Genomic DNA, 14517 nt, shown 5'->3' with positions numbered 1-14517 from the left:
CACCCTTCCATTTTTTTTTTTTAATTTAGTAAATGATTTAGTGTAGGAAATGCATTTGTTTACCATTTTAGTTAAAGACAAAACTTCATAAATGGTCTATGTGGTTTCCTAGATCCTTGATTCCTTGGTTTCCATAGACAATTTTTATGGTTATCAAGTCAGAACACATGCCTTGAGGTTAGGGATGTCAAATTGAGCTACCATGTTGTGTTTTTTTGTTTAACATGATACAATATTGTTTTATGTAAGACGAATATGACATGATACAATGTTGAGTTTATTTTTATTAAAATGAAAACAAGTTGATTAAAACACATCAAACACAACAAATATATCATAATACAATTATTAGTCTTTTTAATTCATACATAATCATATATAACACGACAAACACATGCTAAATCGTGTCAATTTTGTGTCAATTTTTGAACGCGACGTTGTTTTTTTTATCCTTAACACGAACATGTATTTGAATTTCGATTTTGTCCCACTTTTATTTTGTGTCATGTCTAAGATTGACACCCCTATGCACCGGATCCCAATATAATAGGACATGGAGAAGGTAGATGCCGACAATCGAAGTCTCTCTATAGGGAGAAGAGCGATTATGTCGCAAAGAATACCTCCATCATAAGCAGACAATGACCTGTAAATGAGGAAAAAAAGAACAACAAGAGGGAGTAAGTCCACGTGAGCAATAAAATAGATACAAAGAAAAATCATTTAAAAAAAAACTTCTGGAACCTACTAAAGAGATAAGCAGTGGCAGTGGGGCAATATAAGCCGAAAAAAAAAAGATAAAATAGAAGACAAGTATACAGGAGAAAGTATATACATAAATAAATAAAAATAAAAAATATAAAATAATAAAAAAAAAAAAAAAAAACACACACCTGACAATAGTGCTAGTCTACTCATATACCTGGATCTTAACCCTCCAAACCTTTCTATTTGAGATCATGGACTAGGAAAGAGCAAACTCCTCCATGACTAGTCTCACACTATCCTATCATTTCTCTTGCACCTAGTTTCCGAGTTTTAGCAAAGAACAGAAATGAAAAGAAATTTGTAGTTTGTGTTTCTGAGTTGGAGAGAAGTGAAAGGAAAATTAAATATTTATTTTCTTTATTTCCAAATCGTTTCAAATCGGAAGAAAAGTTAGGAGGGAAAATAATGATTTCATTTCCTTCTATTTTCTTCCTTTAATGAAACTTGAAAACACCAATTTCTTTTACTTTCTTCCCACTTCCATCTATTTTCTTTCCTTTCCCTCGTTAAGCTGAACTCAGAAGGGCGTCATCCCCTCTTTTTACCATCAACCATCATCGTCCTCTCCTCCATGTGAATCGTCTTTTACTATCACATACTCCATTTATAAAGTTCTAAATAAATAAACTTTATCCCTCCCTACAACCTCATCCACCCTTAAACTTTATCCCTCCTCCAACCTCACCCACCCCAACCCATCATCGTCCTCTTCTCCATGTGAATCATCTTTTACCATCACACGCTCCATTCATAAAGTTTTTTCATGTGTGTCGTCTGTAAGAAAATGAAGAAAATGATTTTGTGAACCTTACATGCGAGTGAGTTTGGGGCACGAGTAACGTTTATTTATTGCTCTCACATGTCTTGCACATATTCCTACTTAACAGAAAAAAATAGACAGTATTAACTATGATACCTGTCTATGAAAAGTTTTTAAACGGCAGGAACCATCATTTGATAACAAAGAAATAAATAGAGTAAAATCAAAAGACAGTTTATGAAGTTCTATCTTATTGAAATTATAGAAATTGGAACTATCTCATATTGGTATGGATTAAATTTGATTTTTGTGTATTAATGATATATGGATAAAAATAATGTGTGTTATGATAAAATTTGATACTTTTCAAAATGAATAGAATTAATTTGATTTTATAAGGATCAGTAATTAAGCTAGAATACAATGCACCAACTAGTAGTATTTGAATTTATCTTATTAAAATTATAGAAATTGGAACTATCTGATATTGGAATAGATTAAATTTGATTTTTGTGTATTAATGATATATGAATAAAAATAATGTGTGTTATGATAAAATTTGATACTTTTAAAAATGAATAGAACTAATTTGATTTTATAAGGATCACTAATTAAGCTAGAATACAATGCACCAAATAGTAGTGTTTAAATTTTATCTTATTAAAATTATAGAAATTGAAACTATATTGGAATGGATTGAATTTGATTTTTGTGTATTAATGATATATGAATAAAAATAATGCGTGTAATGATAAAATTTGATACTTTTAAAAATGAATATAATTAATTTGATTTTATAAGGATCACTAATTAAGCTAGAATACAATGCACCAAATAATAGTATTTAAATTTTATCTTATTAAAATTATAGAAATTGGAACTATCTGATATTGGAATGGATTGAATTTGATTTTTGTGTATTAATGATATATAAATAAAAATAATGTGTGTTATGATAAAATTTGATACTTTTAAAAATGATTAGGATTAATTTGATTTTATAAGGATCACTAATTAAGCTAGAATACAATGTACCAAATAGTAGTATTTAAATTTTATCTTACTAAAATTATGGAAATTTGAAACTATCTATATTGGAATGGATTGAATTTGATTTTTGTGTATTAATGCTATATGAATAAAAATAATGTGTGTTATGATAAAGTTTGATACTTTTAGGAGCAAATCTAATAAAAATGACTAGTGTTAAATTTGATTTTATAAAGATCACTAACTAAGCTAGAATACAATGTACCAAATAGTAGTATTTAGTGTTAATGGTTTGCAACTATTGTATGTTTTTATTTAGTCACTTCATATATTCTGTAAGTTACTGCTATTTAACTCTAAAAAATATATCTATTATTTAACTCATATACTCATTTTTTTAAAGAAATAACGATTAACGACTAACGACTCTTTTTCTCCTCTTGTCATCGTCATCGATAGAGATTTGGTGTCGATGAAAGCGTGCAAAGATGCTTTTTCATAAAAGTAATCATTTACTTTGTAGGCGACATATATTCAAGAGTATAACAAAGTATTGTAGGTCACATTTCAATCACAAAAGACTTATGATTCTCTTCATCCAAAGTGCAAGAAAATAATCGAATCTACGACACCGATTGCATACATGCAAGCTTATGCAGACTATGTATCCGCCACAAAATCTCGTTCACAACTGAATGACAAACTATGTATAAGTCGCGTTTAAAATTCTATAAGCAACTCAAACATATTGAAAGATCTTTTATTACTATATATGATTAATTGTTGCTTATTTTTATCTCATATTTTTATTATGTAATATTTAAAATTAAAAAAAAAATGATGAAGATTTGTTTGAATTTTTTCTTATTCTATATATATATATATATATATATATATATATATATATATATATATATATATATATATATATATATATATATATATATATATATATATATATATATAGACACACACACACACATACAAGTTTATAACCCGTGGGAACCGCGGTTATAATATTAATTAAACTTTTAAAAACTTAAAATTATTAATCTTTTTTTTTAATTAAATTGTTAATTTAAGAGATATTTTTTATTAGTTATGTGAAATTATAATCATTGATTCAAATAAATTTGTAAAATTAATTTTTAATATATATTAAATATTTTTTATTTGTAAATTAATGAAAATAATAGTATAAAATTCATATTTAAATTTAAAATAGAGAATAAATACATTGACAAAAAGCATCACATTAATAAGGATATCTAATAAAATTAAAATGGAGAACTAATGAATTGATAAGTGGCAACACATTAATTAAAATGTCTAATATGGTGACACATGACAAAAAACTACTCTTTTATTAGTATTGGATATATATATATATATATATATATATATATATATATATATATATATATATATATATATATATATTGTTTCTACCATCAATGATATTAGATTCATGGAAATGAGAAAAAAATGTATTAAATTTGTTGGTTTATCACTAAAAACTAAGATAAAAAATTGATGAAAATTTATTTAGAATTTTATTTTTATAATATTATTTATATTATTATGTTATAAAAACAAAATTATTATTGTATTTTTTATCTTATTAAAAAATAAGTTTAAAACTACTGATATTAATAAAGTTAGTAATAAAAACGTAACTATTAAATAATAAAGTCAATAATGACTAGATTATAATGAAGTAAGAGTATAAACTTTAGTTAAATGATTATAATGTGATAATGATGAAAAGGTAAAGCTAAAATGGTGTATGATTGGATAGGATGGCGTGTGTATTAGGGTTAACATTGTCACATCGTGACGCCTAAAATGAATGTGCGCCTTATGCATCAATGGCCGCATCATGGTGCATCCACCATCACATTATAACCATCTAAAAATCCTTATTTTCAACATTTTAATCACCCAGTACACAAACGAAACATTCCCATGCGAGAAGTGCTACATAAACTCAATTCCCTTGTAACCCAAAATCTTTACTTGATCAATTTACAACATGCTATTCCGATAATAGAATCATCTGAAAACTAGGAGTTACACACGATCCTTTTTTTCTTTACTTACCGAACCTTTCGCATATTGGACCAGGTATATACCTGGACCATTGGTAGGCCGAACAAGCCATATGTCATACCATGCTTGTGTCGAACCATGTAAAATAACGAACAAAGTACTATAACACATCACAACAGTGTAACAGTACATAGAAACTCACAGAAAACAACATGTATATGGATGTTTGATTGATGGGTCCTTAAACCAACGAACTATTATGTAAAAACAGCTAACAAGTACATGCGATTGTACCTTCGGGGGTATGGTCATTAATGCGACACAATAGTAAACCTGATCAGTGTAGGAAGAGGGTATTACCCCTCAATATCAGCTATAAATACAGTACGACGAACACTCTAAGGTACGCGCATTTCGATCGGATTACTTCTGAGTCGATCTTACCCTTGTTACTTTCGTTCCCTTACTGTTTGAAACCCCCTTTATCGTAATGCAATCTCCCTTGCTAACTTAATCATCAGAGCGTTGTCCTAGGATCACATCCTGGTCAATCAACTTACGGTCTTTTGTTTGTTGTCTCTAAGTTGTCTATTTCGATAAGGGAACAACAATGCTTGTAACATATGGAAAGTGAACTCGGAGGTGCATCCGTAAGCGCTATTTTTCGGCAACAAGCTTCCACCGTTGCTTCATTTTTTTTTTCTTAAAAACTTAGAGTTTTGTCTATTTTTTCCGTAAGTACATCTTCGCTACTCACATTTTCCATTTGAAGACGCTGCCTTTTTTAATTTGTCCCTTCCTAGTGGTTGTCGAATTTGGACTTCTGATGGACCCTCCCCCTCGGTGTCGTCGAAGTCATCATTGAGGTCGAGGCCAAAACCACATCGGACTCGAAAGTTCTTGGTATTTTGTTGGAGCTGGTGGTATATCCGGAATGCGCCACATCCGGATAAAGGACCCATTTTGGATCATTATGATAAACTCCTCACACTTTTTGGTTGTCGAATTGTTTACCATTGTTGCTAACTTTGTATTGGTATAATGCGGTTGATAAAATATTAAAATCATTGCTACTACTTTGTGTATATTTTTAAGATTTTCAAATATGTCATTAACTTTTATGTAAGCCGCTTGTAGTTCACGCCATTTTGCATTGACCAAGTAGTACGTTCGTTCCATTTCCCTTCCTAAGAGCGCATGGAGAGGTTATATGTTTTTGTAGTGTGAAATGAATAAAAAATGGATGGTATTTATAATTGTAGGTTGTGTTTTTATATTTGAAAATTAATTAATAAAATAATATTTTTGTTTGTTTGTTTGTTTTCAATGGATATAAAGAAAAAGAAACAGTCGACAGCCTTCTTCATTTTTGTTGGGCGTGTTCCTCCGTCCCAACCACCACGTTACAACCAACCCACCAAGCCTAGGAGCGGTGTTCACGCGTCTTTTGATGTGCCACAGACATCACGTGTGGTTTAATGCTTCATACCGTTTAGCCTAATAAGACCTCGTTGGTATATATTTACCTATATGGTTCTACTTGTTTGCTTTATTTTTGTTATGCACATAGTCTTGTTGAGTATACTCAAATTCGGATATATCAACTCATTTTATTATATTGGGATTTTCCAAAATTCTCAAATCCTTTTTAACCCTAAAATATATATAAAGTTAATTATTTTTACTTGTTTAAACACTTTTTTCTAAATATATGTGTATAATTGTAAATGATAAATGATCTAGTTATCATCGTTAAATCCACGTGAAGGTTTTTTTTTGTCCATTTCTTTTTTTGGGCATTACATGGTAGCATATGCAAGGTCTTCTACAGAGAATAGCTGCACATGGAAACTTACGTATTATAAAGTGTTTGACGCGCAATTGCGATGTCTCTTTCTCACCTAATAAATTAAGTAGTTTTATTTATTTTTATCAAACCAACTTTAACAAAAATACTTATATTTTTCTAAATTCTTATTAATCCATGGAGTTCATGCAAACAATCCTTTTTAAAAGAACTTGGCATGTATATGGCCTTTGAAAGATGCTAAGGCATATCCAAACAATTAACAATAAAAAAATATCCCTAAGAGATATCAAACATTTGGCTCATAAATAAGTGGAACACCCCACTAACGAGTTACAGGTAACAAAGTAGGATGTACAAACACAAGATGACTGAAAATGAGGGCAACACATATTAAGATTAAACAAATGTAAGTGACAAGCTAATAACCTTCGGAAAACAAGTAGTTAATGTAGTTTCACCATCAAGGAGTTGGTGTACATCCATTGAGAGAAACGAACGGATTATATATATATATATATATATATATATATATATATATATATATATATATATATATATATATATATATATATATATATATATATATAGTGATCAACAATCAAAAGGGTTATAAAACACTAATATATTGACAAAAATAGAAACAAAGAGCCTAATCTACTTAGAAATCGTTCGAGAGAAGATGAGAGCAAACACTAGTGCCTAAAATGAACACTAGGTATAAATTGTTAGGAGGCCTAAGCACTTTCAACTATTTCTTATGAGACCAAGGCCCAAACAGCCCACACCTATCAGAGTGAAACAAAAAACCACATTGTCGTCGTTTTGCATTGTCAACTATTTCTTGTGAGGCTGAGACAAAGTAGCATGTACCATTAGGTTAACAAATCTTCCCCAAGTTGTTTCATAGTTTCTCTAATGGTTGTGTAACAAGCATTGTGTATCACCAAAACAACACTCCACCTTCATAGCAATGCATCCACAACACGAGAAACAAATAATCCAAAATTTTGAGCGATGTTTACATAGTTGTGTATAGACAACATCAAGTATCAAAAAACTAGAAAAGATACTAACATACTCACTACCCAAAAGAATCTAGAAATCCAATATAACACCAAAGGTACCCCAAAAGTCAAATTAGACTATGTTTAAAACTCAAATAGCAAAAATGTCACTTCGAGCTTCGACATAACTATCACTTAGATAACACTTGCACTATGTCCTAATATGGTCGAAGCCAAACAAATGCATACCTTATAAAACCAAATATATTAATCTTGAACCAAACACAAATGTACAACAAAATGTGTTAAATGTGAGTCGAGCATTTGGATCATGTTCATGGAGCATTTGGAGCACTTGGAACTCAATGGAGCCATGGGGTACTCCTGTTGAGTCATGGAGTATGCTCTTGCGCCATTCATGGCCTTGTTGTGCCATGTATGTTCCTGTTGACCCAAGGTGGTGTTGTTGCTCCAATATTGATGTTCTTGTACCACATTTGAAGCCTGTTTCGCCATCCATACACTTGTTGCGCCATCATGGTGCAAGTTGGACAATCTTGGTCGTTAATGAGCCAAGTATGCTATGAAGTCCTCTATGATGCTCACGGTCGTTCATAGATGCTTAGAAGTTGGTGTTTCTCAAGGATTATATCATGTTGTGCCACCATTATAGATGTTGGGCCATTAGTGTTCATGATGCGCCACATTTGCATCATGTTGTCCCACTATGGTCAAGGTGGTCCATCATGTGTGTTGCTGATGCTCATGGGTTTGTATGCCATGGAAGTATGTTCTAGAAGATGATGTATGGTGGAATATGATAGGTTGCCAACATTTATGAGCCTATGGCCCACTGGGCATGGCTCAGTAGGGTTTTTGGTTTGATCCCTCAAGTATAAATTGGGATGCAAGCTAGGTCAGTTTGTATCTTGAATTCTAAAGTAATAGGAAAATCTCTGTGTAATTGTACTTGTAACCTCTGTTTGAGAGCTTTGAAATAAAAGAATACTCCCCTCCTGCCCGTTGACGCGGGTCACCTTGATTGAACCACGTAAATACTGTGTCTTGTGTGCTTATAGTTTTGCTAGTTATCCACTTTACATCCTAACAAAAACGTCTATCCCTCAAATGCCTTTTGGCTTAAACGTATTTCCAGTTTTACAACCAAATACATTTTGGTACCACTATGCTCAAACAAAAATGGATTATCTACAAACTGTTATATGGAACCGACTGAAATGAACCTTCTTGAGTGATAGAAAAACTTTTCTCCTGCAAAGAAAACAAAAATGATTTCAAAGATCTGCACATGGTTTTGTTCTCAAAGTAAGTGACAAACACCAACAATTATGAATGATACATGTCAGATGTACTCCATTTGTAACACTCTAAAAATTCAAGCCAATTTAAACTTTTAAAAAACAACCCAATTTCATTAAGTTATTACAAAAAGGTTTTCAATACATTTATTATCAGAGTATTCCCAGAACCATATCATAAAACAAGAACATGAGGAGCGGTAAGATCACGCCTTCGTCTTGCCACGGTCTCCTGAAGTACCTGAAAACATTAAACCACAAATGTAAGCCCTAAAGCTTAGTGAGATACCCCCAAAATACCAACCACATATACCATACACATAACATATTATAACAGAATCATGCACTTCGGGTCTACTGTGTGATTGGTTCGCCGCACCGGGCCTTCAGTCCACTTGGTCCACCCTCCGAGTCTAGCCATATCCATCGAGTGTGTAGTGTGGTTGGTTCGCCCGCACCATGCCTTCAACCCACCGGTCTACTCTCTGAGTCTACAGTATGACGGGTCCGCCTACACCGGGCCTTCCATCAACCTGGTCCACTCTCCGAGCCTCATCACGTCTGGTCCGCCCTCGTGGGGCCTACAGCCTATCCGGACCGCTCGCTGGGCCTTTGGAATATCCGGTCCACCCTAGTTATGTTGGCCTACAACACAAAGCAGGACCCGCCTCAACCCAACCACAGTCAACCAACCATGTGCACATAAACATATAACCATATAACAATTAATCATCAATCAACCGATCTAGTAGATCATATACATAGCATACTCTAAACAGGATACCGACCTAACCGGTCACTAATATAGCCTCATCCTATGTACCAGGATACCGACCTTAACCAGGTCTCTAACATATACCATCCTAACTACCAGGATGCAAACATAGCAAAGCAATAACATAACAACAATACTCAGATTACAATCCGATAAAGGGCCAACCTTGGTGCCTTAGACCTTGTCGATATAGTGAGGATAACTCACCTCGCAACTGCTGATTGAAGACATAAGATCACGCTGCTCCAACCTCCGACACGAACTCCACCACTGATAATACCAAAAGACTGAACTCAATAAATACCAAGTTACCAAATTACCCCTGGAAGTCAACCGGTCAACTCTTGGTCAAAGTTAACCTTCCTGACTGATTCTACTCGCCGAGTCAGCCCGATAACTCATCGAGTCCCTATGCTCTGAAAACTCCCATATCGCGACCCAACTCGTCGATTCGCACCAAGACTCGTCGAGTCCCACGAACTCTGAGTCACTTCCTGCTCAACTCACCGAGTCGTCCCTCGACTCACCGATTCACAACTCAACCAACAAGCTTAGGACTTTGCGACCAGACTCGCCAAGTCCAAGAACAGACTCGTCGAGTCCAAGGCAATCTTCAACAGACTCACCGTGTTGTTCTTCCAACTCGTCGAGTTCCTTCCTATCCTCATCCAACTCGCCGAGTACACCCATGTGACTCGCCGAGTACCTCTAGTTCTTAATCCATACAGTGGCTTTCCAAGCTATGCAGGGGCTTCAATCCATAGATCTACCCTTCTACAAGCTATTCCTCACGTAAAGGTTCAAACCTTATGTGAATCCAAAGAGATCTAAGCATAATACACTCTTGGGCTAAGGCCACATCTCTTGATCATGGACTTTATGGCTCCTTGGATCATTACAAGCCTAGATCTGAGGTAGCAACCTCAAATCTTACACCAAACTCGAGATGGACCTCATTTATGCTCCAAAACCCCACAATTGATAAATCTATATGTACAAAAGCTCAAGAACAGATCTCTTACCTCCAATGCAAGCTCCCACTGAAAAATGAACCAAATTTCTGCAAAGCCCCTTGCTCCAAATCTTCTTTCTCTTCAAGGATCTCTTCACCAAAGACTTATCAAGGTTTCAAATACTCTCCAATGCTCTCACAAACGAATTTAGGGTTTGTGGACTTCCAAAGGGGCTAAGGGGACTGAGGGGAGGGCATTAAGTCCTTTAAATAAGGTGCAATCCCGAAGATTAGGGTTATTCTCTCTTCAGCACCAACTCGCCGAGTCCATCCTCCGACTCGCCGAGTTGGTCACTTAACGTGTGACCAGAATCGCGACTCGACTCGTCGAGTCTATCCATTGACTCGCAGAGTCGGCCTTCCTTATTTACACTAAGAACCCTGAACTTGCACTTCTGAACTCGGGGTGTTACACCATTACCATCCGAAATGAATGCAAAACCATAAAATCACCATGAAGAATGTATTGAACAGATCAAATTGTTGATGCTCTGAATCTAATGTCTACTTTTTTCATGACAACGATCAAGAAAACAAAGACGTAACCTCTAGTACCACCTAGTGGGTTTCTAACAAAAGATGAATACAAAAATTGAAGGTTGCCAACATACTCCATTGAACATTATAGGAAAATTCACGATGACCAATCAAATCATACACAATCCAAAAAACCTTCATATAAGAACCTATAAATTGGAGTTCCTTGCAATCACTTTCAATATACTTGATATAATATTACAAATGTATCCTAACATATATACATAAACATGCTATAGATAACAACAACTCAAAGTGGTCTTGCGCTAGCCACTACATAAAACAGGTTAAGAAATACACTTGTAAATAAATTGTACATTGATTAAAGGAGTTAATGTGAATTAGATATGGGACACAAAAACACAAAGCTACAAATACTTGAAAGTTAAAAGAGTTTTTTTTAATTTTTATTAAATAACCAAGTTTTATTTGAAAAAAAAACGATGATATTTTTAGGATCGAATGAGAATCACCGAAATAATAGATATGCACACAGTGAAGAGAACAAAGAAAAGATGACAGAAGCAAATAAACATCTTTTTATGATATGTTAGTAGTTGAATTTAAACAAATACTAGACACCAGTCGAATATTATTTATTTGATTAATGTGGAAAATTGATTATATTTCCCTTGAATAAATGAGTTTAATATTCTTGTTAGCAGATGTATATAATGAATGTGAATGTGTAGCATCCCTCTCCGACACTTATCACAATATTGTCCGTTTTGGGATCCCGACACGAAAACTTCCCAGGGGGTCACCCATCCCTGAATTGCTCTCGCGCGGACATGCTTAACTGCTCACAACTTTAAAACACATTGTGGTATCCTCATCCCTTATAAGGAAATGTTTCGTTCTCCTTCCAAGCTAATGTGGAATTAGGTGCAACCCACCTTCACCCCCCATTATTAGGTTCGACGTCCCCCTCGAACACATCGACATGTGCCCCAGTTCTAATACCAACTTTTAACATCCCAAAAACAAAGATAAAAATTTCATTTTTAAAACAACCTAAACATTCATTTATCATTTACTAAAACACTTAAAGATGTTTCACATTAAAACAATTATCAAAGTACAATCCCAAAATCTTGAGTTGTGGAAAATATGGATGTATGCGCTGTGATCAAGTCGGACCCTTCCTCATTGAACCAGAAGCACCTGAAACCATAAACAACTATTGTAAGCACAAATCTTACTGAGTTACCCAAAATACCATATACCAAACATAACATACGGGCCATACATCTCATAAATATCAAACATGCGATAGGAGGTGCTATGTGCCAACCATAGTCTTGCCATTATACCACGAGTCGTATCATGGTCTTCTTTGCCAGGTCGGGGGCCAAAACCCTAGGTCTTAAAGACAAGTGCCAGGAGCCACCTCCTAGTCTTCTATGCAAGCATCAAAAAGACAACTAGCACACAATCTACAACTACTTATCAACTGAACTACCAGAGTCCACACTCTGTTCTTGCATATAGATTTGACAGGAGCCACCTTTGAATCTTTCATACAAATGCCAAGGGCCACCCGATAACACTATAAATTTTCAGCTAAATTTTTCATTTTCAAAATCACATAATGTCAAATTATCACTTTTCAAAAATCACAATTGTTTAAATTATCACAAAACAAAATCAATAATTGTTTGATAATAATCCAGGATCCTCTAAAACATAAACTCTATCTCGTGTGCACAATCAAGCCAGTGCCTTCCGGTGTTCCTGAGAATACATGAAACACATATCACATAAAATGGTAAGCACAAAGCTTAGTGAGTTCCCCAAAATTCCGCACACATGTCGTTAGCCTCTCATGGCTATATCTCAATAAAGACCCACCGGTCAATGCGTCTCAGTGGAGACCCTCCGGTCCCACAACTCGGGTTGGACCTTCCGGTCCTATCTCAATAAAGCTCAGAATAATAAACAACATAAATCACATAAACATAATGTGTGATATCACATAACTCACTATAAGCATACAAGACCTACGGTCATACAATGTTACCACTCAGGTAAGTATAGTGAGAAGACTCACCTCAGAAAATAAGCAGGTAGACCTAGCACCCCACGAACAATCTAGACTCCGCCTACATAATATAATTATCTCATAAGAAATTTGTAATAACCACTCCTCAATGCTAAACTAACTCCTCCACTAAATCTCAAAAGGGTGAAAAAGACCATTTTACCCCTCCATGGCTTCTAAAGTCCACAGTTGACCAAACCCTAGAAGTCAATGCTCAAGTCAATATTCCATGTTGACTAAACTCGTTGAGTGCCTCTATGTGACTAGTTGAGTTCCTTCATCTTCTACAAAGTATCGGGGAAATCTAACTCAACTTTGGTTACAAAACGTGACATAGCAGTAGATTGCCATGCCATGAAGTAGTGGCTCACATTAATGTTATAGTATTCTAGTGTTTGTATAGTATGTTCTAGTGTATTGTATGTTCTCTCTATACTAGTGTATTGTATGTTCTCTTGTATAGTATAGTGTATGTTCTCTTAGTTTCTCATCATAGTATGTTCTTTATGTTTCTAATAATAGTAAGTTTTTATTGACTTATGAATGAACTGACTCTTGTATGTTTCATTGTACTAGAAATATTAAGTAGTAATATCCTAAACTCTACCTATTATAGTTTACTAGTAATGTTGTTTGAACGATTGAGTGTGTTGCACAAAGATAAAAGTTCTTATATCTATATACATATACATAATATATAACTAAGATTCAAACGACACTCGTACAAACAACCGGATACTCAAAGTCCACAACCAAACAAGGAACATGAAATAAAGCGAGTTATCAGTCCTAAGTCCTTTCAACCTTACTTATATACTATATCTATGTAGACATGATTTTGACAATATATAAGTTTAATAGAGTTTAATAAAGAGTTTTAGCATAAAAGAGTTGACATAAAAGGAGTTTTAACCATTTAAATAATAGATGACTTGATGTCAATTTATAAAATGTTTTAAAGTGTTTGTTTGGTAAATAGTTTTGAAGTATATGAAATCCACTTGTTTGATAGTTCTTAATCAGATGTGATTGATATAATAACTATAATGTTTTCAACTTGTATTCCCCCCTTCCATAAAAGCTTTTAAAATCATTTAAAAGGTAGATTAAGGGGTATGAACTCACCTGCAGTGAGTGATACAAATGAAAGATCGGTTTGTAGGATGCTAAGTGTCAAGCGAAGACTTGAGCACAACGGATCCTAATAAGCATATAATGAACATATATGTATATAGTTAGTGTTTAAACAACTAATCATGCAAGGAAAAACACCCCAGGACATAGGAAACACTTATATTGAAGTGCTAGAAGTACCAAGGGTTGCATATAATGGGTGTATGGCCACACATCGGTGTGAACAGCCAGAATGGTGTGTTTCATGTGTGTGTACGGCCAGAGTGTACGAACCAAGTGGGTGTGCGACCGCACACTCATGGTGAAACATGCCAATGA

Source organism: Lactuca saligna, chromosome 3, assembly GCF_052625555.1.
Source record: "Lactuca saligna cultivar CGN05327 chromosome 3, ASM5262555v1, whole genome shotgun sequence".
Taxonomy (NCBI): Eukaryota; Viridiplantae; Streptophyta; class Magnoliopsida; order Asterales; family Asteraceae; genus Lactuca; species Lactuca saligna.
This window is presented reverse-complemented; position numbering follows the sequence as displayed.